Source organism: Peromyscus maniculatus, chromosome 11, assembly GCF_049852395.1.
Source record: "Peromyscus maniculatus bairdii isolate BWxNUB_F1_BW_parent chromosome 11, HU_Pman_BW_mat_3.1, whole genome shotgun sequence".
Taxonomy (NCBI): Eukaryota; Metazoa; Chordata; class Mammalia; order Rodentia; family Cricetidae; genus Peromyscus; species Peromyscus maniculatus.
This window is the reverse complement of record NC_134862.1, coordinates 18,057,418-18,081,227: the sequence shown is the minus strand read 5'-3', so window position 1 is coordinate 18,081,227 and position 23,810 is coordinate 18,057,418. Positions and strand designations below refer to the sequence as shown.

Genomic DNA, 23,810 nt, shown 5'->3' with positions numbered 1-23,810 from the left:
ACAATTATTCTATCAGAATCCCATTAGGAGACGTCTCTGCTTCCTTGAACAAAAACTGCTCCCACTGTTTCATGGATCTGAAGATTTGCTCTGCCTTTTGGGAAGGTGATGAAGTCTTTGGAGGTGGTGCCTTGGTGGAGAAAATGTGTAACAGGCGTTGGCCTGAGGGTTTATAGCCTCCACCTACTTCAGGCTCTCATGGATGAGAATAAACACGTGATTCGACAATTTTCTGCTCTTATGTGTTTGTCCATGCCCTCCCCATCACTTTTCCTTTATCCCCCCCAGAACCAAAAACTAAGTAAACCCTTTTCCCCGTTGCCTCTGGTCATGGTATTTCATGACAGCAACAGAGAACTAACTAGCACACATCTCTTGGACGATTTGGTGTTTCACCTTCCCTTTTGCTGATGAATATAATTCCAACAAGGGAGCTGGTGGGGACCAATGAGTCCTGAAACATTGTCTTCTTGACAAGCCCGTCCAGGTTTGTGGTTTTTGTTGTTGTTTGTTTGTTTCTATTGGTGTACAACACAATTATATTAATATAATTTTAAAATTATATGGTTAAAATGGTTTCACTGGTTTATATATAAAAAAACTTGGTCCTGTAGAACAGCAAGATCAGACTAAAGATAAGACCCAGTTCAGATGAAGAAAACTTCTTGGGGCCTGGGAGATGCTTAGTGGGTAAAGTTCTTGTCATGCAAGTGTAGGGAGGTATACACAATCCACACACTCTATACAAAACAAGCAAGCAAACAAACAAATCAAACAAAAATAGTCAGGCATGGTGACAAGAGCTTGTAATCCTAGTTCTGGACAGCAGACATAGGAGGATCTTTGGGGCTTGCTGGTCAGCCAGCCTAACCAGGTTATCAAATTCCAGGACAGTAAGAGACCATCTCATAAACCATTGTAGATGGCTTCTTAAGGAATGATACCTGAAGTTGCCCCATGTCCCTCACATGAATGCATACACATATGCATGCAGACTTGCATACATATATGTACACATATACCAAAGAACTTCCCTATTTACTTGAAAAAGTTATAGTTAATACATGACCATTCTTTATAGAGGATAAAAGAAAATCCTGAAAGTTGTACAGCTTCAGAAAGCCTGAAGGTCACCTTTCTTCTTTATTATATATATAAAATATACGTGTGTGTGTGTGTGTGTGTGTGTGTGTGTGTGTGTGTGTGTCCCCTTAGTCCACTTATAATTATTTTGTCTGGTACAACTTTGCAGCTCACTTTTATGTTCTATATGGATGTGTCGCTTGGCATAAACATAGGGGCCTAATGGGTGGTGACAGGCAGCAAGCACATTTGATGGACAAGTCCTGAGTGAAGAGATCAAACATGAATTCTTCAAAGCAGTGCTCACACACCATAAACATAATAAATAAATGCAGATGAAAGGCAAGTTCATGAATAATAGATGAGGAATACATTGAACAGTGTGAAAGCATGCAGACTCTGATGGCTGATGGATTCCAGATGGAATAGGTCCAGAAGACAGGTGAAGGAATGGTGAGGCCTAACAGGGGGAATTGATAGATTTATAAGGAGAGAAGGTGGGCACATGGCCACCCTGGATAGCAGATTTCAATTATGCATAGGTAAAATAACATTCCAAAGAGCATGGGCAGAAGAGCAAAAGCACGGACAACAGTAAAAACAAAAAAGGAAGAAGAAAGGAAAAGAAAATTAGAGGATACAGAGTATGGCATTAATGAAGTCAGTGTGACCAGGTCTAGAATCTCCTCTGGCTATGTCTGCGAGGGAATCTCTATATTGGGTCAATTGAGGTGGGCAACACCATTTCCTGTGCTAAGGTCTTAGACTGAGTATAAAGGATAAAGCAAGCTGAGCAGCAGCTTTGGTATCTCTCCAATTCCTGACCACAGACTAATGTGACCAGGGGCCTCACATCATGGTAGCCATGCCTTCTCTGCCTGAGGCAGTATACCTTTGAACTATGAGCCAAAGTAAATACTTTCTTCTTTAAGTTGCTTTTGTGATATGTTTTATGAGAGTCACAATAAAAATAATACATAAACTGCAGTGGATAAACATTGCAAGCATAAACCTCTTTACTCTGTCAGTTAAATATCTTGAGTATTGTTTTTATAGTGGAGGAAACCTAGCATTAGATAAACTACCATATAAGGTGGGTGAGTTGCCTACGGATGCATTTAAAAAATATGGACAGATATTTTTAATTAGTTTTCAAGAAAAGTTTAGGAGACATTTGCACCTAGAGAAATACTAAACTTCTCTGAACTGAGCTCAACAGGTGATACTGCTGGTGGGGCCATCCTGGAACAGAAAGTAGTTAAGAAACCCAGAAAGTATGAATTGAAGATCTATAAAGAAGATACCTGTGCAAAGATATCACAAGACTGAATGATGAAAATCTCTGCAATAATGGGAGCTGAGACACTAAGGATTGGGAGTCACACTGTCTTGGGTTATCATTAGCCCTTTCAACTGTCATTCACTCAGCGCCCCAATGTACACAAATGCTTACACACACACACACACACACACACACACACACACACACACACACACACACACACCATGTGACCTAACATCTAGTCTCACCACTGTTAGACAAGTCCTTATGGAATGTACAGAACCCCACCTTCTGCCAATGCAGAGGCTGAGGAAGTCATCACAGAGCATCTGCAGCATGTAGCAGCATCTTCCACACTTTGCTCTAACCAGATGTTCCTTCCCACCAATGTTTTTTTAAAAAAAAAACAGTTTTCTTTATGACTTCTTGTTCTGTTACTATAAAAACTTTATATAGCTGTTACCTCACGGAAACACGGTCTTTTGGCCTAACCTAAATCTGTGTTCCTATGTCATGATTACTCATATTTAACTTGAGAATAAACATCTCCTATTCTTTTTGAGATGAGAGAAATTGAAAATATAGGCCAGGTCAGTAGTATGTGGAGAATGTGGTACAATCTGTCCAAGAACAGAGGCATTTGTCCACTGATCCCTGATATTCTAGGGAGGCCACCTAAAGAGGTAATGGATTCTCCTAAATGGTAGTGGAGATTTCTACTCAACCAAGCATTTAAACTCTAGCCTTGCTGTAGCTGGTTAATTTTAGAAGTAAAGATAAACTGGGGAAATTTGAAAATATGTGTATGTTTGGGATTTTCTAGAACATATTTTTAGAAATCCCATGATTACATAAATAAAGAAATAAAACATTAGCAACATAAACAGTAGTTATATTTTACTAGTGCTTTTCATTTGTTGAAGATGTTCTCAACTCATTTAATCTGTCAAACAGTTCATTGAGTTCAATGAACTTATAGGGTAATTCCCCTAAGGAGGGAGGGGCTCACTCAGCTGATGGACAGTGGATCTGAGCTGTATTCCTTTGCAGATCTAATGCTAAAATCACTTTTGTGAGACTGAATGTGCTACTTTTCAGAAGATAAACTGCTCTTAACTTCTGAAAACCCCATGATAATAAAATACGGAAGGCTTCAGGAAACAATCCCAAGATGGTTGTCAGCATGACTTCAGTATAATCTCATTTGCATGCTAAATGACGGCCCCCAGTGCTGTGACAAGCAAGAGTTGCCATGATGGGAACTGAAAGTACCATAAAGGAGGCTGAGTTCCTGAAACCTGTGCCTATTTCTAGAAAAGACATAAAAATTCCCACTTTTATGACCCTATCCCACCCTTTATTTATTCTGCTCTATTATAATCTCCCAACCCCTAATAAGTGAAAAGCCTGGTTTTAATTTTTCTCCTATTTCTTCTATTTCTTGTTCGAGAATAAAATTCTTCTTTGCTGCTCAGTTGACCCTTGGCATTTCTACAATTTATTCATGAGCATATTATTATTCATGTATTTGCGACAGGATCTCCTTAAGTAACCCAGGCTGGCTTTGACACTGACAACACCCAATATCCTTAGTGCTTCCCTGTGTTACTGTTAGGTAGTTAAGAGCTGGAGAAGTTGGTAGGTAAAGCAATTGAGAATGAGCCTCTCCCTCACAGGTACTTTTGCATTCTACCTCCTGTTCCTGAAAAGGGAAATCACCACAGCTGCCTCCTGAGAATTTGAAATACCATATTAAATGAGGGGGGGTGACATAATTAACACCCCTACCCCTTTCCCACCCTCAGCCCAGGATTTAGTTGAACACATGAAAGGATAGCTAGATATCATTATGACTGTTCAGTGTTTATAGACTGACAGTATTTATTCCACCCTTCTGGGACTATGTTCAGGTATTCTGGTCCTAAGTGCAGCACCAAGTATCCAGAGCACAGAGTTTTTGGAGGCAGAAACCACATCCTGGCATCTCTCTCAGCCACATTATCAGACAAAAGGAAAAAGAATGAAGCTGGCAGTGTTACAAGTGTTTATCATAGTCTAGAGGGCAGCCATTGAGAATTCCATGTTCTTGATTCCAGAAAAAATTAATTGGACTGGGTATACATTGATAGTGATAGAAACAGAAAAAAAAATTGAAAAAGAAAAGGCACTACACAGAATGGCAGTGGGCTGAAAGCTGGGATGGGTTGAGGTTGCAATAGAAACACCCATCTTTAGACTGTCTATGGGTAATCCGTGTGCTCTGTCCCTGGCACGTAGCTGAAGGAATAGTGTTCCTAGTTCTTTTCTTCCACATTTTCTTTCTTTTTAAATATGTTAATTTGGTGTCTCTTCTCTAGCCACAGCAGGACTTTTCCGAGGCTCATTAAGGGAAGGCTATTTTGTCCTAGCAAAGGCCAGAGGCTACCGCTCCTCTCAAGCAGGAGAATAAATCAAGAAAGAAGCACACCACTCTGACAGGCGTAAGGTGGTATCTCAGAGTTGTTTTGATTTGCATTTCCAAGGACTGAGGAATCTGGATGCAGACATCCAAGGCTGGGCCCCTGGTGGAGCACTGGGAGTCTAATTAGTGAGAAAGAAGAGGGTTTATATGAGCGAGAATTGCTGAAGCCAAGGTTGGATAAAGCACAGGGACAAATAACCAAATGAATGGAAGCACAGGATCTATGAACCAAAGGCTGAGGGGCCCCCAACTGGATCAGGCCCCCTGAACGGGTGAGACAGTCATTTGGCTTGATCTGTTTGGGAGGCAGCTGTGCGTTGGTGCTGGGTCCTGGGCTCATTGCATGAGTTGGCTGTTTGAATCCTGGAACTTATGCAGGGACACTTGGCTCGGTCTGGGAGGGGGGGACTGGACCTACCTGGACTGAGTCTACCAGGTCGACCCCGGTCCTCGGGGGAGACCTTGATCTGGAGGAGGTGGGAATGGGGGGTGGGCTGGGGGGAGGGGAAGGGGGGCGAGAGGGGAAGAACAGAGGAATCTGTGGCTAATATGTTGAACTGAATGGTGTTGTAAAATAAATTTAAAAAAATACAGATACCATGGATATTGAAAAAATCTTAAAAAAAAAGAAAGAAAGAAAGAAAGAAAGAAAGAAAGAAAGAAAGAAAGAAAGAAAGAAAGAAAGAAGCACACCACTGTCTCCTTAGAGTCTGTGGTGCAGAACTGTTGCTGAGATATATTTTGAGGGAGAAACAGAGTGTGAAGAAAGAGCAAAAATGTTCTTCCTTAAGGAGCCAATATTGAAACCATAATAAGAAGCATTTCAGGCCCAAGGCACTATAAAAATGGTGATTTTTGACAGGAAACAAGTTAAACCACAAACTTACCTATTTTACCCAAGGGAAGTATGAAAAGTGCTCCTAGGATGAGAACAAGCATAAAAGATGATATAAACAACTCGCCCCTCAAAACTTGTGGTTAGGATTTAAGCCACAGGTACTGTTTGCATGTTGAAGCCATCAGTGATCATTAGTGGAACTTGACAGCTAAGTGTGGCCAGAAGAAAGAGAGGGACACAAAGCTCTGTTAATAACACTGCCATTCAAGCCCAGGTGTGCAAATACCACAGCTATTTACTCTGAGAAAAGTCACACTATAGAGTGAGCTGTGTGTATGGTGAGGGACAGAGGTTAAGAGGTCAAGAGGTTAAGAGGTCATCCAGTCTTTGGACCCCACCCCTCTAGGAAAGTAAACACCAGCTTTACCACTCCCTAAAGTTTAAATTGCCTGTGTAAAAGTGTCAATGTCTAAGCTACTTCCTCTTTGTAAGACTCAAGAGCATAGATGTAGGCTTCTAAAGTTGAATCATGGCTACTAGAAGACAGTTTAAACATAGAACAAGGCTAAAGAGAAAGATCCTTGGGAAAAATAAGTCATATCCAAATGCAGTCCTCAAAAAAGAGTTCTAATTGTGTGTGTTAGCTGTAGACATATCATATGGGTGGCTTTCAAGTTACATTTCAATGGGTTAATAATAATTTTTTTTTCTTTTTCTCTTTGTTCTTGATAAGTAAGATTACAGGGTGGGTTCTGAAGGTATTTTCAGTGGGATTATAATCTGACAAAGTATGAAAAGAACCACTAGATTGGCACAAGGGGCTAATTTAATGAGCCTCCTAGAAAATAAGGTTTGCAGCTGGGAATAGAGAAAGATTTTAAGCAGATGTTAATGGCCCTCAACTTCTGCATTCATGCCTGGCAATGAACTTTAACCAGACTGCAAGATGAAAGACTTCTTTCCAAGTTCCCATAATTTTTCCTGTTTTTATATCTTACCTCAAATGTTATTAGAATATTGCATCCTGGGCCATTCATGCCCATGACTCAGGGGCTAAAGACAGATGTGATAGTTTACACTGGGGTCACCTAGATCCTCATGACTATCTTTTCCAGGTTATATCATATCATATCATATCATATCATATCATATCATATCATATCATATCATATCATATCTATCTATCATCTATCTATCTATCATGTCTTATATGTATGTGTATGTTGTATATACATTGATGTAAATATATACACACACATACATATATGTTATACCCTATATACAATATAGCAAAGCTTGTACATATTTATAATTTCTTTTATTTATATATGTATAAGGACTTAAAATATTCATATAGTTATGTTTTTAACCTAACACACATCTGAACTCATACTCCAATGTAATGTATTATTGGAAAGAAATGTAATCATTGTAGTAGTTAATCATTTTTTATATACTAGAGTCTGCTAACCCTTCTGTACTGATTTCTACTTTAATTATAATTATGATATTCTTAGTTAATTATTTTTAAAATTGTATAATGGAATTTTACTGATTTGCTAAGAAGCTTCTTAAAAAGAGATTGAGTACTCTACAAGTCCATTGGTGATTAACTAGATTAACTAGAATTTGCTGGAGGTTTGTGGGTTTTCTATGCATAAAATGTTATTTGCAAACTGAAACAATTGTTATTTATTTCCCTATTTAAATGTGTTTTGTTTTTTTGTCTTACTCAATTTTCCATTTAGAGTATTTAATGGTAATCCTTGTTTTGTTCTCCAAATAGGGCACCCTTACCTCTCTCCCAGCTTTGGAAGCAATGTTGGTGCTTTTCCTAGTGTGCAACCAGCTTCCACTCTCCACATTTGACTTGTCAATGTCGGGTGTCTCACATGACCACCGTGCTGAAAAGCTTCAGCTATGAAAGGCTGCTGGAATCTGGTACATGTTTTTTTCTGGGTCAATGGAGCTAATCATGTGACTCTCTCTTTCTCTCTTTTTTTTTTTCCTGTTAAGGCAGTATGCAACTTTTACCTACTAGTTTGTGTGTGTTTTGAGACAATGTGTTTTTAATTGGCCTAGGATTGACTGAATCTTGAAGTTTCCATGTAGGAATTCACCCATTTCTTTCAGAGCATTCAATTTGTTGTATTCATTGCACTATCAAAGTCTCTCTTAGTTCTTCCATATCAGTTGTTTCTTTTATTTATAATTACACATTTGACTCTTCTATCTTTTCTTCCGAATCTAGGTAGAAGTATGACAATTTTTTTATAAGGAGAAACATTTATTATTTTCATTCATTTTTTTTACATATAAAATCTATAACACACACACACAAAGAGCTACTGAAAAAAAGAAGAAAATGTTCCTTTAAAATAGGGTCACATGATACAATGATACAAAGTTTAAGAATAAGTTTACTCTGGCCTCAGCCAGGATGAACTGACAGTGCAGATCTCCCAGGAGATGAACGTAGATGCCATCGCCAGGAAGCTGAGGCCATATGGAACCCCAGGGTACCCAGCCAGCCAAGACTCGTCCTTCCATGCTAAGTAGGTAGCATGGCCTCTAGATGTGATTCTCTGGGCAGTGCCCACTTGTTACATTGCTGAGCAGTTTGGATCAGATCTTGAATGTTCTGTATTGTTAACATGACCATTGTTGCGAGTATAAAAAAAAAAAAGAATAAGTGTAAGAAAATGAAATCTCAGTCTAAAAACAAACTATGAAACAATGGTGAGGAACTGAGGAATAAAAAGTCAGGCAGCAGAGCTTCTGGATAAGAACAGTTGATATTGAATTATCCACAATATGTGCAACTTACCAATTCTTTACACTCATTGCAAAACTCCAAATTTATAATTTGTGGAATTAAATAATAGTATTATAACCACAAAGAAACAAAAATAAAACATAGCTGGCAAAAAATCTTGAGTAAAAATACGAAGCCTGGTATATCTAGTTATTGGTAGTCAAATACTGTGGTGTTAGTCCAAAGACAAACAGAAGCTGGTGAACAGGACAAACTCAGAAATAAGTCCACCCACACTCAACTGATATTTAACAAAGCTTCCAAGAGCAAATAAGGAGGAAGAATCATTTCTTCAATAGATGGTGTTTGGAAAAATGAATATCCAGAGGCAAAAGTTTAAAATTGGACTTTTACTTCCCCTTATATATAAAACCCAATGCAAAAGCAATTGAAGACTTATACCTGAGACCTTGTGCTGTAAAGTTACTCTAAGGAAATTCAAGGAAAGAGCTTCTCAATACTGCTCATTGCAAAGTGTCCATATATATGATTCCAAAGGAATAAAAAGAAGAATAACATATGAAAGAGATACCTGAGATTGTACTCAGGGGCAAAGCTTCAGTGCTCCCATAGAGAAGAGTTAAATGTACTCTAAAATATTTTGCTTTTGTCTATTTCCTAGCTTCCATGGTTCCAGAAAATATGTTGCTGGTAATTTTCATGGTTCATAGTCTGGTGCATCTGCAACACCTATGAACCATGAACATTACCAGCATGGAAAGATATGTATAAAAGTGTAATCATATGTTAGTGGCAACTAAAAGCTGCCTAATTGGACTTAAGACCCACTTAGCAGGATGGGAACCATACCTGGTGCTACAAACATAGCCTGTTTTCCAGGGCTAGTGATGTCATAAACTTAAATAGTGGCCATATTAAAAATTTGCAATCCTATTGGGCCAGTGAGATGATTCAGAAGATGAAGGTGTTTGTTTTTCAGGCTTGCTGCTGACCTTACTTCAATACTGGGGGCCCACATGGTGGAAAGAGAAAACCCACTCACATTGGTTGTCATCTGACTTCCACATGTCCAGTGTGGCACATGTATATCTATACACATAAGCAGATACACGTGCAAAATAAAGGAAATGCAATAAAAATATTTTTAAAAGAATGAGCAATGCCATTTTAAGGTATTACCAAGTTGCAATTAAAACACCTATTTCTATAGAGATATATTTATTGATACGATTACTCCTTTATTTAAAAGAGCCAAATGGAATTCAAGAAACTATTAAGGTGGAAAGCAAGTTAAATGTTCCTTTCCTGTAAGTAGAATTGTGATGGATTGATGCATTGTAATATTTTCAGTAGTGTAAAAATGAACTGTTGATAGAGAAATCCTGCTCACGGTGTTATGCTAAGGGAAGGAAATTAGACATTAGTATGTTTTAAAATTTTCATTTAGTATTTTCAATTATGTGTCTGCACATTTCTGCATGGTCATGTGCATGTGAGTGGAAGTGCCCATGGAGGCTAGAGAGATCAGGTGCCCCTATAGCTGGAGTTACAGGCACTAGTGTTCCATAAAAAATGGGTTCCTGTTGGGGACATAGAGGTCCTTGTGCTCATAGAGAAGCACTAAGAATATCAAGAATGTTAATCACACAGGGATGTCTACTCAATGGAGGAGATACAAATAAAATACCTGCATTCCATCCAGAAAGCTGAAAGCAGAGGTCCTTAATAACCTGGTGACCTATTTGCTCTCTGAATGGACAGACCTCACCCTAAGTTCCCAGAATGATTATCCCAGACTCTTCCATTCTTATACCATTATCCATCTTTAGGGTAAGTGTCACAAATACATCATGGCCTGCTGACCTCTATGCTGTCAGTCAGAGACCACACTAGATTCCAGGTTTTTAAGCTATAGAACCCACCCTCATGGTCACATGTACTTTGTAAAAGCATCTCTATATAGTCCCACCTTAAGCTTTTACTGTGCATCTGGGAATGGACTAATTGGACTGATTGTTGCCCCGAGGCCTTTCCCCAAATTGTACTATGTTTTAAATATATCGACAGTGAACCTCCTGGCATTAGACTTCCAGAAGTCTGATACAGGTTGATGAAGTCAATATGTACTGGGTTTTTATTCTCATCCCTTGTAGGTATTCGCTTCCCTGTATAACACCTGTAGGTACCCCCACAGGTTCTGGGAATGGAACTCAAGTCTTTTTCAAGAACAATATCTGCTCTTAATCACTGAACCATCTTGCCAGCCTATATATATATATATATATATATATATATATATATATATATATATACACATATATACATACACACACACACACACACACACACACACACACACACACACACACACATATACTCTTTGCCAATTCCATATATGTATACAATGTATTTTGATCATGCTAGTCCTTCATTTCCACCTACCAATTCTTCCTTGGCCCCCATGTCAATGTCCCTATTATAAGGTCATGTCCTTCTCTCTTTCTATTTTCTCCTCCCTCTCTTTCTATCACCCACTGGATTTAATTAGCTCTGCCCATGTGCATGTAAGTGTGGCGACATCCACTGGAGCATGGTCATCATACCAGAAAACACATCCTTTAAGAAAACTAAATCCTACTTTCTAAGAAGCTGTCAACTGCCAGTAGCTCCTCGGCTAGGAACAGGGGCTCAAGATACATTGGCACATATGTGTAGGAGGGCTGACTGGCTGTATCTTATCTTCTGCTGGCAACCAGAGCTGCTATGAGTTTTTGAGTATACTGGTCCTACCATATACAACAGACAATGTTTGATTCAAGTCCGCCCTGACTTCTGACTCTTCAAGAAAAAGAAAAACAGATTTCAATGATACATGCTCTGTTGGAATGTTACATTGATGCCTCCTAAAAGTCAAACCATTTCAACACATTATACTTAGTAGTTGGAACTAGGGCTCTAAGGTTTGTGTCCTAAGCACATGTGACCATAGATGTTCGACAACAAAACTATCATTCTGTGTATCTTTAATAATATAGGAACTGTTATTTTAACAGTCAGAAACCTCTCTATTGATCCCCCTTAAACACTGAGTAATATCCATACCCTCATCATAATCTAATGGTCTTTGAGCATAGGCTACTCTGTACTGCCCCCTCTTCATGGCTCACCAAACGCCATACAAACAGCTTTAACAGGCAATGGATCAGAGAAGATTTTGTTTGATTGTGTTTCATGTAGCTCAGGCTGGCCTCCAACTCTCTGTGTAGCAAAGGATGTCTTTGAAGTCCAGATCCTCCTGCCTCCATCTTGAGAATGCTGAGATAACAAGCATATTCCACCATTCTTCGCTTACCTGAACTACCCAGGCTTGTGGGTACAAGTCAAGCACTCTACAAATGGAGCTATGTGCTCAGCCTGACAGCAGATGGTTTCCATGCTGCTCCCGCCCTGTGGAAATGTCTTCCTAGAGTACTGCTTCTTCCCCTCAGGTTCTGACGACTGGCGTTTCAGCAGTACAGAACCACCTTCCTGAACTGCACAGCAGGAGGAGGTGCTCTCTCCCTTGCCAGTGTTTGTGTATTATCAACTTATCACAGCAAACCCATCTGTACATTGCTTGGGATACAATGAACACTCAATAAGAATATCTAATATATGAATCAGTACATTAATGAATATGGTTAGGGCTGCTAGCAGCAGGCAGAGGGAAATAATTGTTTAACTCTGGGATAAAATAAAAGAGTCCCTAAAAGGAACATTTGAGGTCTGCATATATTAATGAAAGTAGCATTGCTAGAATGACAGAAGCTTGGATTAAATCCATTAAAGATGTTGTCTCTATATAAATTAGAAACATCAACTAAATTAAATTATTGAAAGTGGGAGATTAAAAGAATATTAATGAGCTGATGGAAACTTGATAAGACTTCCAAAATAGATGGTTTTTGCATGTTACTTTTACTTCAATAAGAGCCAAATGTGAAGAAAAGCCATTCTCTGGTTCTCCTGCCTTCTTAATGTCTGGCAAATATTCCTTGCCAAAGGGAAGGGCCAAAAAAAACTTCAATATCCTAGCTAAAATAAAGAATATCTCCATCTGCATGAGGGATTTTGTGTGATTTTTGTATGCATGTATGTCTGCATGTGTATGAATGTGGGCATGTATATTTCTTCTGTATACATGTGTTTGTGTTTGTGTTTGTGTTTGTGTGTATATATACATGTGTGTGCATACCCATCTATTTGCATGCTAGTGGAGTCAGACCACTGTGCTCACTTTCCACATTATGCTTTGGGGGGGCATGGACGGACTCTCTGAACTTGCAGATGGATGAATCTATTAGACTGGTTTCCAGGGCTGGGGATACAGATCGCACCACTGTTTCTGTTTTCCTAAGGTACTGGACATGCAAACTCAGGTCCTCGTGCTTGTAGACAAAGGGCTTCTGTGGTGATATTTTATTTGTACTGAAATGTTATTTTAATTTTATGTTAATAAATAAAGTTGCCCTGGGGTCAGAGCTATTAGAGCCATAGTAAGAGCGTGGTGGTTAGAAGAGCTAGGTAGATTTCTGTGTGTTCAGGGATACAGCCAGTATTGGAGACATACGCCTTTAAGACCTGGAGGGCGGTACTTACAGGCAGTGATGAGGCAGTCATGTGGTTGGGTTTACAACCAATGAGAAGGCAGAACAGAAAGAATATTTAAACAGGGACACAGGAAGTACCTCCCTCTCTCGGGGAAGCTAGGAGCACTGCAGGAGGTAAGATTTTATCTCTGAGCTCTGACCTCTCGGCTTTTCTCTTTTACCTTGGCTCTGTGTTTCTTATTTTAATAATACGATTGGTTACATCTACATCTGGCGATTAGCTGCATATATATGTCTTTGTGTTCGAGTCTCTTATCAGTTTTCTGCAGGAAATCACGGCCAGGCCTAACATCAACTGAAGTCTCCGGAAAGAAGATGGGGCCCCACAACAACAACAACAACAACAACAACAATTCCACGTGGACAATAATAATATCACTAAACTGACAAACATCATCTACAGATCAGCTTTGAACTACAAGGTGCTCAGAACAATTTTGAGATGACTAGCTGAGATGATCCAGTCTCAAAGACTACTTGAATAAGGACTTGAGATAAACCCTGAACTTTGGCTTTATACATAGACTGGATAATAATGAAGGATATAGTTATCTTTCCTAGAATTTGACAATTAACCTAAATTTTTCTTTCAGGATAAAGATAACTTCGCCCATACCCAGCAGGAAGCAATTTTAAGAATATGACACCCACATTGCCAAAGAAGTGGTGTGGGGCGGGTGGTTTTTTGGTTCTTTTAATGGGTTTTGGGTCTGGGATAATTTTCATTATTTAGGGGGGTAGGTTACAAGTTGTCAAGGGTTAGGAAAAAGGCTAAGCAAAGGAGATTAGATTTAAGGTTTTTGTTTAAAAAAAAAAAAGAAAGAAAGAAAGAAAAGAAAAAGACAATTACTAGTTTTAAATACTTTACATTATTACCAACTATTAGGATATAAAGAAATGAAAGTTAGTACTTAGACATTACAATAGAAATTGTAGTCATATTAGATATGTTCTAAAAAATTGAGCAGATATATTTTAGACAGGTCATCTTCAAACCCTTCAGAGATCTACAGAATATGGCATTTAAAATGTTTTAATAACTTAGAAATTTTTCTTTTTTGAGACATGTCGGCTCCTGGCAGTACCAATCTACTTCAGAGAAAATATGGGCATTGAAGAAACTGCATATGGAGTTAACTTTCATTATGGCAAAAGTTAGCCACTGGACAACAAAGTATCCTCGTATCAACAGGACAAAATGGACAGACAGAACACGAAACAAAGGACTACCAATTCCTGCCAAAACAAGTGTGGTTATGGCTTTATCAAAAGGCATCTTCTGAGGCCAGGACAATATGGCACCATCCCTGAAGTGGCCTTCACAATCTGGAAAAGGTACAGTGCCCTTTTCTTTGAAGGCAGCTGAACAGGCAGTGGGCCGATGGCTTCTGTTGTGCAATGGAACAGCAACTGAAAGCTCACGCCTCTCAATAGTAGACTGGCATTTAATAGAGGGATGTGGAGAAGGGCATGCTTAGATGAAGCCATATATACACAGCCAAGAAGAATGGACAGCTGAATTCAAAAACCATCAACAATTTCCAGAATTTAAAATCCTGAATCATGACATGACACTAGTGGAATTCAGGTGTTTCTGGTACATGGACTGCTCTCACCCAAATGAAGGTTGAACTGTTGACCTTGTGTACAACCTACTTCACAAATGAGTCTGTCAGATACGATAAGCCTATAGGCTGAAGATGATGCCCCAACACTGTGGAGAAACCTCAGGTGACTGTCCAGGCAGCTGGCTGTTTCTGTCAACTCACAAAATTTTTGGAAGTTGCTTTTGTGCACTTCCTGTTTTTATTTTTGTTAGCTAATATTATTTCCTTCTTGGGTCTCTGAGGGAGTTGAAGATTAGTTAGTTATAGTTGAAGATTAATTAGGATAGAAAGTGAATTAGATACATTTTGGACTTACTAAAATAGGATAGATAAGGGAATTATTTTCTCTGATTTGTCAAATACAAATGGACTAGACATCGTTTAGGTATTTGTTACTTGTATATATTGTATATAGTTATTGTACTTTTGTATATAGTTTTTCTTTTGTTAGTTATAACCTTTTGCCTTTTTTCTTTTTATTAAAATAGAAAAGGGGAAATGTGGTGATATTTTATTTGTACTGAAATGTTATTTTAATTTTATGTTAATAAATAAAGTTGCCCTGGGGTCAGAGCTATTAGAGCCATAGTAAGAGCGTGGTGGTTAGAAGAGCTAGGTAGATTTCTGTGTGTTCAGGGATACAGCCAGTATTGGAGACATACGCCTTTAAGACCTGGAGGGCGGTACTTACAGGCAGTGATGAGGCAGTCATGTGGTTGGGTTTACAACCAATGAGAAGGCAGAACAGAAAGAATATTTAAACAGGGACACAGGAAGTACCTCCCTCTCTCGGGGAAGCTAGGAGCACTGCAGGAGGTAAGATTTTATCTCTGAGCTCTGACCTCTCGGCTTTTCTCTTTTACCTTGGCTCTGTGTTTCTTATTTTAATAATACGATTGGTTACATCTACAGGCTTCATCAATAAAGACATCTCCCAAGCTCCCATGAGGCACTTTTTCAAAGGTCCATCTCAGACTGAGAATCTTGCTTCAGTGTGATAGACCCTTTCTTCTCCTGTACTACTTCTGTAATGTTCATTGGGAATCTGTGTGTATTTCCATTCTTCAGTGCAACTTTGTCTCCCTGCTTCCTATTCCCAGTAACAGTCCCCAAGAGGAAGCTCATCCTATCTAAAAACATTTTCTTGTTTTCAGCCACTGTGCTGGATCTTTTACCCACAATATCCTTCTGAAGGGTGTTGGTTTGGGGCTCAAAGGGAATATTAGGACAGATTATCCTTTGAAGTAAGAGATTTATTAGAGGAGTAATTAGTAATATGGACATACAGCCCTGTGGTTGATGGGCAACCCACAATTCTTGCTAGTGGCCAGGCTCTTTCTTTCTTTTCTTCCTTGTCTTATTTTCTTTTTCTTTTTTAATTTTTGAAATAGGAATTCACTTTGTAACAACTTTGGCAGTCCTGGAAAAAGCTCTGTAGACCAGACTCAACTTGAACTCACAGAGATCTACCTGAGTCTGCTCCCAAGTGCTGGGATTAGAGGTGTGTGCCACAATCCTCCTGCTGATTCTTTGGTTCTTAAGAAAGGAACAGATCTTCACTCAGAGGAAGGGATGTGTGACCATGAAGGTGTGGAGGAAGGGGAACCAGGAGGAGTAGTCCTTTTAGTTATTGTGTATCCATCATATGTATTATGTAACCCAGAGCTCCAGATATCTTAGGATCTGGTACCTTGTAGAATGTATGCAGAATCAGCTATGTAGTAGAAAGAGATATACTCTGTGTGCCTGCACATATGCATATACATGCACATACACACAGAAACACACACATGCACACATGCAAATTCACACACTCACACAAAAACATAGATATATACACACATGAATGTACACAAATACACATTCACATACAAATAATGCACACACACTCATGTGCACACACTCACATGCACACATGCATGTGTATACACATGCACACCTGCATTGCATGCATATTTGCAGTTCACTTACATGAATACTTTTATGAATACATCCTCACACATCCACACATTCAGACACAAGCTTAGACACACACATGCACACATGAATGCACACATACAATAGGAGACACACACTCACACAGATATATTGACATTATCTTTGCTCATCCTTTCATAGATTCCACCTCATTCATTAATAACTGAATAAGCTTATAGCATTTCATATGCTGCATATAACACTGTTTGTTTTCATTTATCACTCTTGTCTACACACAGCTTTTTACTGATGTGTATTCCTGAACTGGTGGACTGCCATTCAGTGCATGGAATTCATCTCTCTCTCTCTCATTTTCCCAACTTTTTTATGGTCTTCTAGATCACAAGAGCCTGTTACAAGCAACAACTCTCTTCTCTCTCCTCACGTAAGCCTAACTGGCCTAACTGAGAATATTACTTCCCAGGCTGAGGAGATGGGTCAGTGAATAGGAATGTCTACTGTGTTGTCTTGAGGGGCGGAGTTCTTATTCGCAGCACTCACATGAGAAGCCAGGCGTGGTTGCACACTTCCCTGTAAGCTGCTGCTGCAGCAAAATGAAAACAGCATTTCTTTGACTTGCTAGCTGCCAGCCTAGCTCCATGTTCACACGAGAGACTCTGGCTAGGGGAGCAAGATGGGGAATGAGAGAGAAGGACACCTGACGTCCTTCTCTGTCCTTCATGTGTGCAAACACAGACACATTTTAACAACATTGAAAGGGTAGATGAAAGAATATGATCCAAATATATTATACAAAAAATTAAAGTACCAAAGTATGTGATAAAATTAAAAAATATTTTAAATATTTTAAAAAATATTTTTAAAGGAATATTCAAATTTTCTAGATAATCTTTTTTCTTGTCCCCTCTCAATGCTTCCACACTACGCACAGGCAGCTTGTTCTAGCCCCATCAGAAGCTATCATTTCTCATGGAGCCTAAATGCCATAGCTTCTTAGCTAATATTACTGCAGCACTTTGCTTCTTTGACCCAGAGATTTCCTTCTTGCAGCAGCCAGAGCGCTGTGAGTCAGATCCTTCCACTCCAGCTTCAATGGACACCCAGCATTTCCCATGAAACTTAGAATAGAGTTCAAAGGCTGAACCACAGGCTGTAGGCCCTAGTGAGTATCCCTGGAATCTTGTCATTCCATCACTGTTCCATTAACAGACTATAGGTTAACACCCAGGGCTTCTAAGCTTGTCTCAAATGACCAGAGTATAATCATAGTATATCATACACAGGGGGTCACTTATGTCTCCACTTTTTTATGTCATGTTGTCATTTTTGTTTCTTTGAGTAGTGTATCTAAAATTCTAAAATTACACTTTTTACACTTTGTGTCTTATCATTCAAATCTTCCTTCATAATACCTTGATTCACCTATCTAATTTTTTATTATTTGTGTGTGTGTGTGTGTGTGTGTGTGTGTGTGTGTGTGTGTGTGTGTGCCTGTCATGCATTGGGGGTATCCTCATCAAGTGTGTAGAGACCAGAGGTGAACTTCAAGTGTTGTGTAATACAATCCATCCACCTTATTTGAAATAGGGACTCTCATTTATCTGTCACTTACTGAATCTGCTAGAATGGCTGGCTAGGGAGCCCCATGAGCTGCCCATCTCTGCTTCCCAAGTACTGGAAGTACAAGCATGGAAACTCATACTCAGTATATTTATGTGGGGTTTTTTGGTTGGTTTTTTGAGAGAGAATTTCTCTTTGTTGTTTTGTTGCCTGTCCTGGATCTCATTCTGTAGACAAGGCTGGCCTCGAACTCACAGAGATCCACCTGCCTCTGCCTCCCAAGTGCTGGGATAAAGGTGTGCTTCTATGTCAATTTTAAGAATTGAATTCTTATCTCCTTGCTTGTGCATCCAATATTTCACTCACTGAACAGTCTCTCCTGCCCTTATCTTTCCATAATTATCAGAATTAAAAGCACAAATGTCACTGTTAGTTTGCTGGGCTCATTGGGAATCCAACAAGCATTTGTTGAATTAATTGTATTAACCTCATCTTCTATTACTAACATCTTCTTTAAATGAATGTTATTAACAAGGACTCACAGACATGCAGAGGGTTCTAACAGTATCCTTGGTCCATCAAGACTCCAAAACCTTGGGTTGCTGACTCCATTTACAATTTTCTTTCTTCAGAAGTCACCCATCATTTTTGATGGTAGGGAAGTATTTCCAAGATGCCTTGGGATTGCACATAGAACACTAGGGGAACACAAGCCAAAAGTTTATTTGTTCAAAGTGGTTTTTGTAGCATGAATCCTAAAAGGTCTTATTAATAAAAACAAACAAAACCACCTCACCTTGTCAGTTCCTCAGCTGATCCTGTTTCCTCAGACTGGAGGCTTCTGAGTCCTCACCCAGAATGGATCTCAGCTGAACTGCTGCTCAAAAGCCTAAAAGATTAACAAAGGCTCTAGTTCCTGGTCCTCACATCTTATATACTTTTCTGCTCCTGCCATCACTTCCTGGGATTAAAAACATGAGTCACCTTGCCTGGTTATTTCCAGTGTGGCTTTGAACTCACAGAGATCTGAATGGATCTCTGCCTCCAGAAGACTAGGATTAAAGGTGTGAGTGCCACCATTTTTCTGGCCTCTATGTCTATCTAGTGGTGGTTCTGTTCTCTGACCCCAGATAAATTTATTAGGGTGCATGATATATTGGGGAACACAATATCACCATGTTTTTTTTTTCTGATTTTTTTCGAGACAGGGTTTCTCTGTGTTGTTTTGGTGCCTGTCCTGAATCTTGCTCTATAGACCAGGCTGGCCTCAAACTCACAGAGATCCACCTGGCTCTGACTCCTGAGTGCTGGGATTAAAGGCATGTGCCACCACCACCAGAACAAGGAAGCTATGCACTTACTATCTAAATGACATGTGTAGCATGTTTCATATGCAGTAGGAATTCACAGTGCGACTACTAGATTATTTCATTTATTCAATCACTCAATCATTCATATAAAATACAAATGAATGGTAAGTGTTGTCTCTTTACTGGGACATGTAATACATGGTAAGAAAAGCATTAAAAATGACTGATCATAAAAGCAACATAAACACATAATTGCAAAGTTCTTCACATTTAACCTAACATATGCATTATAATCCCAAATCATACTTTCAAAAATATGATACTTTGTCTTCCTAAGATATAATTATGTTTCAAACTCAATATTTCATGGTTATTAAGTTTTAATTTTTAAAACAATGAAGCTAGTTTACTCCATTTTATTCTGGTTCTCTTATTTTTGAATGTAGGCCAAGACATCACAATGAATACATGAATCAGATGGACTGGTTGATGGGTGAATAGTTTGATGAAAAAATATAATTTTCAATGACAGCAGTTCCACCCAAACTAGCAATGAACTGGAATCTGAGTCCGGTTCAATTCTATTTCTAGAGTTCAGGCTGAGAGAATGATGGGAGAGGGAGCTGCAGCGTTTTAAGAGGGATTTGTAGCAAAATATATTTCCCATGAAGTTATTTACCCTCTAATGAGTATTCCTGAGGCTCAGTGCTCTTGAGACTCATTGATATTCAACATTGGATGTTACCTTGGTGAAGAAGTGGTTTTATCTTCCAGAGTAGTGAGCCACATTATCTGATCCTCATGTGGTACTGATTCTAGGGAGATCTCAGCGGGTGAGAAAAAGAACAGATGACCTTGGGTTTAGTCCACAACCACAGGCTAGCAAACAGCAGTGGTACTCACCTGCAGTTCCAGCAGTCAGTCAGAAGATACAGGTAGGAGGATCAGAAATGCAAGGCCACCTTCTGCTAAACAGTGATTTCTATACCAGGGCTATGTGACACCCAGCTTCTGAGGCCCAAAGGACCATCCTTGTTAGTCTACCTTTCTGTGACACTCAGCAGAATAAACTTTGTCAGCTCTGAAGCTGAGAAATATACTGAGAAATATACTGAACTGAAACATTTGCAAAATCCTGAGTTGTAATTAACAAATGTATGCATCTGCAACATCAGTCTAATAATCAAAGCAACCAGGCAAGGAAGAGTCCCCATTGTGATGGCTGTCCTCACATAGGACAAACAGTGTGGAAGTGTGCAGAGAGTTTGGTGGCAAGTGTACAGCATCTCTGTCTGTCACAGAATGGAGTCCGGATACAGCAGGGGGTTTGCACAAGTATTGTAGCATGTTTTGCCTGAAAGCACATGAAGAGAAGGAAGAGAAGGTCTAACCAGAGTAACAATTTGATCATGTGACCATGCATGGTCTGTGTCTAGACAGAGGTCTGGCTCTCTTGCTTAAGGCAGGGATGAAGCATTCACTCAAGGTCTCTCCCTTCCTAACTTTCAAGTCTGTCTGTCCTTCCCACTCACAGTGTCAGCTTCCTGTTTTGGAAAACTCTGTTCTCTTCATTACAGGGAGCTCTGGAAAGTCAAGGGTGGCACAAATGCACTGCAAAACTCCAATAAAACTTCTGTTATGCATAGTGGATTGCTCTTCTACCTATAACCTTGAAGTATCTGCCCCTGGGGGCTGGCCTTGGGCAACCCTTAAGACCTGAAACACACTTACACAGCTCTCTTCTCTCTCATGCGGCCTTGGATGGTGGGGATTGACTCAGGTGGCAGAACAGCATGGGAGAGTACCTCAGCATTGCAGGACCCTGCGACAATTCTTCTATTCTGTTTTAGCGAGTTTTCTTTCCTAATAAATTCCCTTAACCCATTTAGCAGACTTCCATGGATTTCTCACATTATGAGCCTTCCTATCAGTAGTGCAGTCAGTCAGTGCACAGTCAGTGCGACAGTCAGTGCACAATGGCCGAGAACGCCAGAGCACTGCGAACAAAACACACGGAAGGAACATACACCACAATCTTATATGTGTATGTATTATGTATTGCAGAATATTAGCTTAAGACGTGTCACATTTGTTTGTGCTGTGGAATATTTGTTTAATGATGTAATGATGAGTTGCATTCTTTTATGTTGCTTTTGGTCAACTCTGTGAAGCTGTGTTACTTTGCCCGTTTAAAACAACTGATTGGTCTCATAAAGAGCTGAATGGTTAATAGCTATGCAAGACAAAGGATAGATGGGGCTAGCAGAGAGAATAAATAGGAGGTGTAATCTGGGAAAAGAAGATCAGGGAGAAAACAGGAGGAGAGGAGGACATCAGGGGCCAGCTACCCAGCTACACAGAAAGCCACAGAGTAAAAAGTAAAGAAAGATATATAGAATAGAAAAAGATAAAACCCCAGAGGCAAAAGGTAGATGTGATAATTTAAGTTAAGAAAAGTGGGCTAGAAATAAGTCAATCTAAGGAAGAATAAGTCTCCACATGTGTATTTATTTGGGAGCTGTTGGGAGCTGGGTAGCAGGCCCCCAAAGAGCAGAGTTAAACAACAACAACAACAATTATGTGTGTATTAAATAATTGAATACAATTACTTACAACTGGTAAGAGCTGGGCACAACCTGAGAATTCTGGAACTGTTCATTCCATGAAGCTAGATGCCCCCAACAGTCCTAGTCTGAGGCTGAAGGCCTGGAAGATTTCTGCGGAGTCTCTGGTCTTCAGTCCATGTTGGAACTGTAAAAATCTGGATATGAGGTCAGCAAGATCAAGATGTGAAGGCTTCATCAGTCTTTCATGTACTACTACTTCGACCTTGCTTATTTAACCCCTCTGTGCTTTGTATGAGGGGAAACACACAACAGCACCTTGATTGTGAGCAGTAAGAAATTCAACATATGCTTTTGTTCTTTAATTCATTTACAAACCACAGGTTTCATAATGGCAATTTTACTCATATTTAGCGTTGGTTGATCCTCTCCTATATTTCCTCCATTTCCCTGGTCCTGTTTCCTGGTTACCATTTCCACCCTGCATAGTCTGCCTTCTGTGTCACCTGTGATCTATTGCGCCTCTTACCTCAGCACTCGAGGTCTTTCTTTTTTCCTCCTTGGGTCTCTTTTTCATTTCCTGACCTATATGTAAACACTCCCTCCCACATCAACACAAATATATGACAGTTAGAAGCTAGAGTCTGCACGTAAGATCAAGCACACAGTGTTTATGTCTCTGAACCTGGGTCACCCCATTTGACGTAATACTTTTCAGTTCCATCTGTGTTCCTCAGAATTCCATCACCTCACTTTCTTTATGGTTCAATAATCTTCCACTGTGTTCACGTACCACATTTTCATGGAGAGTTCATTCATTGGTGGACATCCAGCTTGATCCTATCTCTTTGCTACTGAGAATACAGCAACAATGAACATCGATGTGCAGATATCTTTGTGATGGATAGAGTCCTTCCTTTGGATGTGAGCTTATGTACAGCTCATTCATATGGTAATACTGATATTATCATTTTGAGAAACTCCACACTGATTTTCCACAGTGGCTAGACCACTTTTCATTTTCACAAACAGTGGATGTTTGTCCCTTTTCCTCAATTTCCCACCTGCATTTAAACTCATTTTCTTTTACTTTCTTTCTTTTTCTTATCCACTTTAATTTATTTTTGCTGGGGAGTATAGAACACAGTACCCTTCTGCAACAAATTACACAGTCAAGCTTCCCTTCCTTGGGGAAGTTGAAGGGGCAGCAAATCCAGAGTGCAATGAATAAGCTTCACTCTGGGAAAAGACCTTTGTGATCATCTTATCTCCTCTGCCAGGTAAGTGTCCTTTGTTTTCTTGACACTTGTCATTCTGCCTGGGTTTAGATGAAATCACACAATATTTTTCATATCCATTTACCAAAATCAAAGCATATTAAACATGTTTTCAGATGTTTATTGGCCATCTATATACTTTTGAGTACTCTACATTTAGAAAATTATTTTAAAACTGTACCTTAATTTTTTAATTTCATTTCATTTTATGTGTATGAGTGCTTTGTCTGTAGACTTGTCTGTGCACTCACTGTGTGCTTGCCTGGTGACTTCAGATGCCAAAAATGGTCATTAAATTCCCTGGAACTTAGCTAGAGATGGATGCTAGCTGTGATTGAGTACTTGAAATTGAAGTCTGGTCTTCTATAAGAGCAACCAGTGCTCTTAACTGTTGAGCCATCTCTCCAAATCTCCCCAGCTCATTTTTCCAATGCATTGTTTATTTTCTTACTTAAGTTTTTATTT

General features: G+C 39.4%; 1 non-coding gene across 1 annotated transcript; it reads right to left on the bottom strand.

Annotated features, from left to right (window-relative positions):
* Nucleotides 1-23,195: 23,195 nt before the first annotated feature.
* Nucleotides 23,196-23,356, bottom strand: LOC121821455 (U1 spliceosomal RNA). Its single transcript, XR_006062284.1, has one exon. It is a non-coding gene; the product is annotated as a U1 spliceosomal RNA (small nuclear RNA).
* Nucleotides 23,357-23,810: the final 454 nt, after the last annotated feature.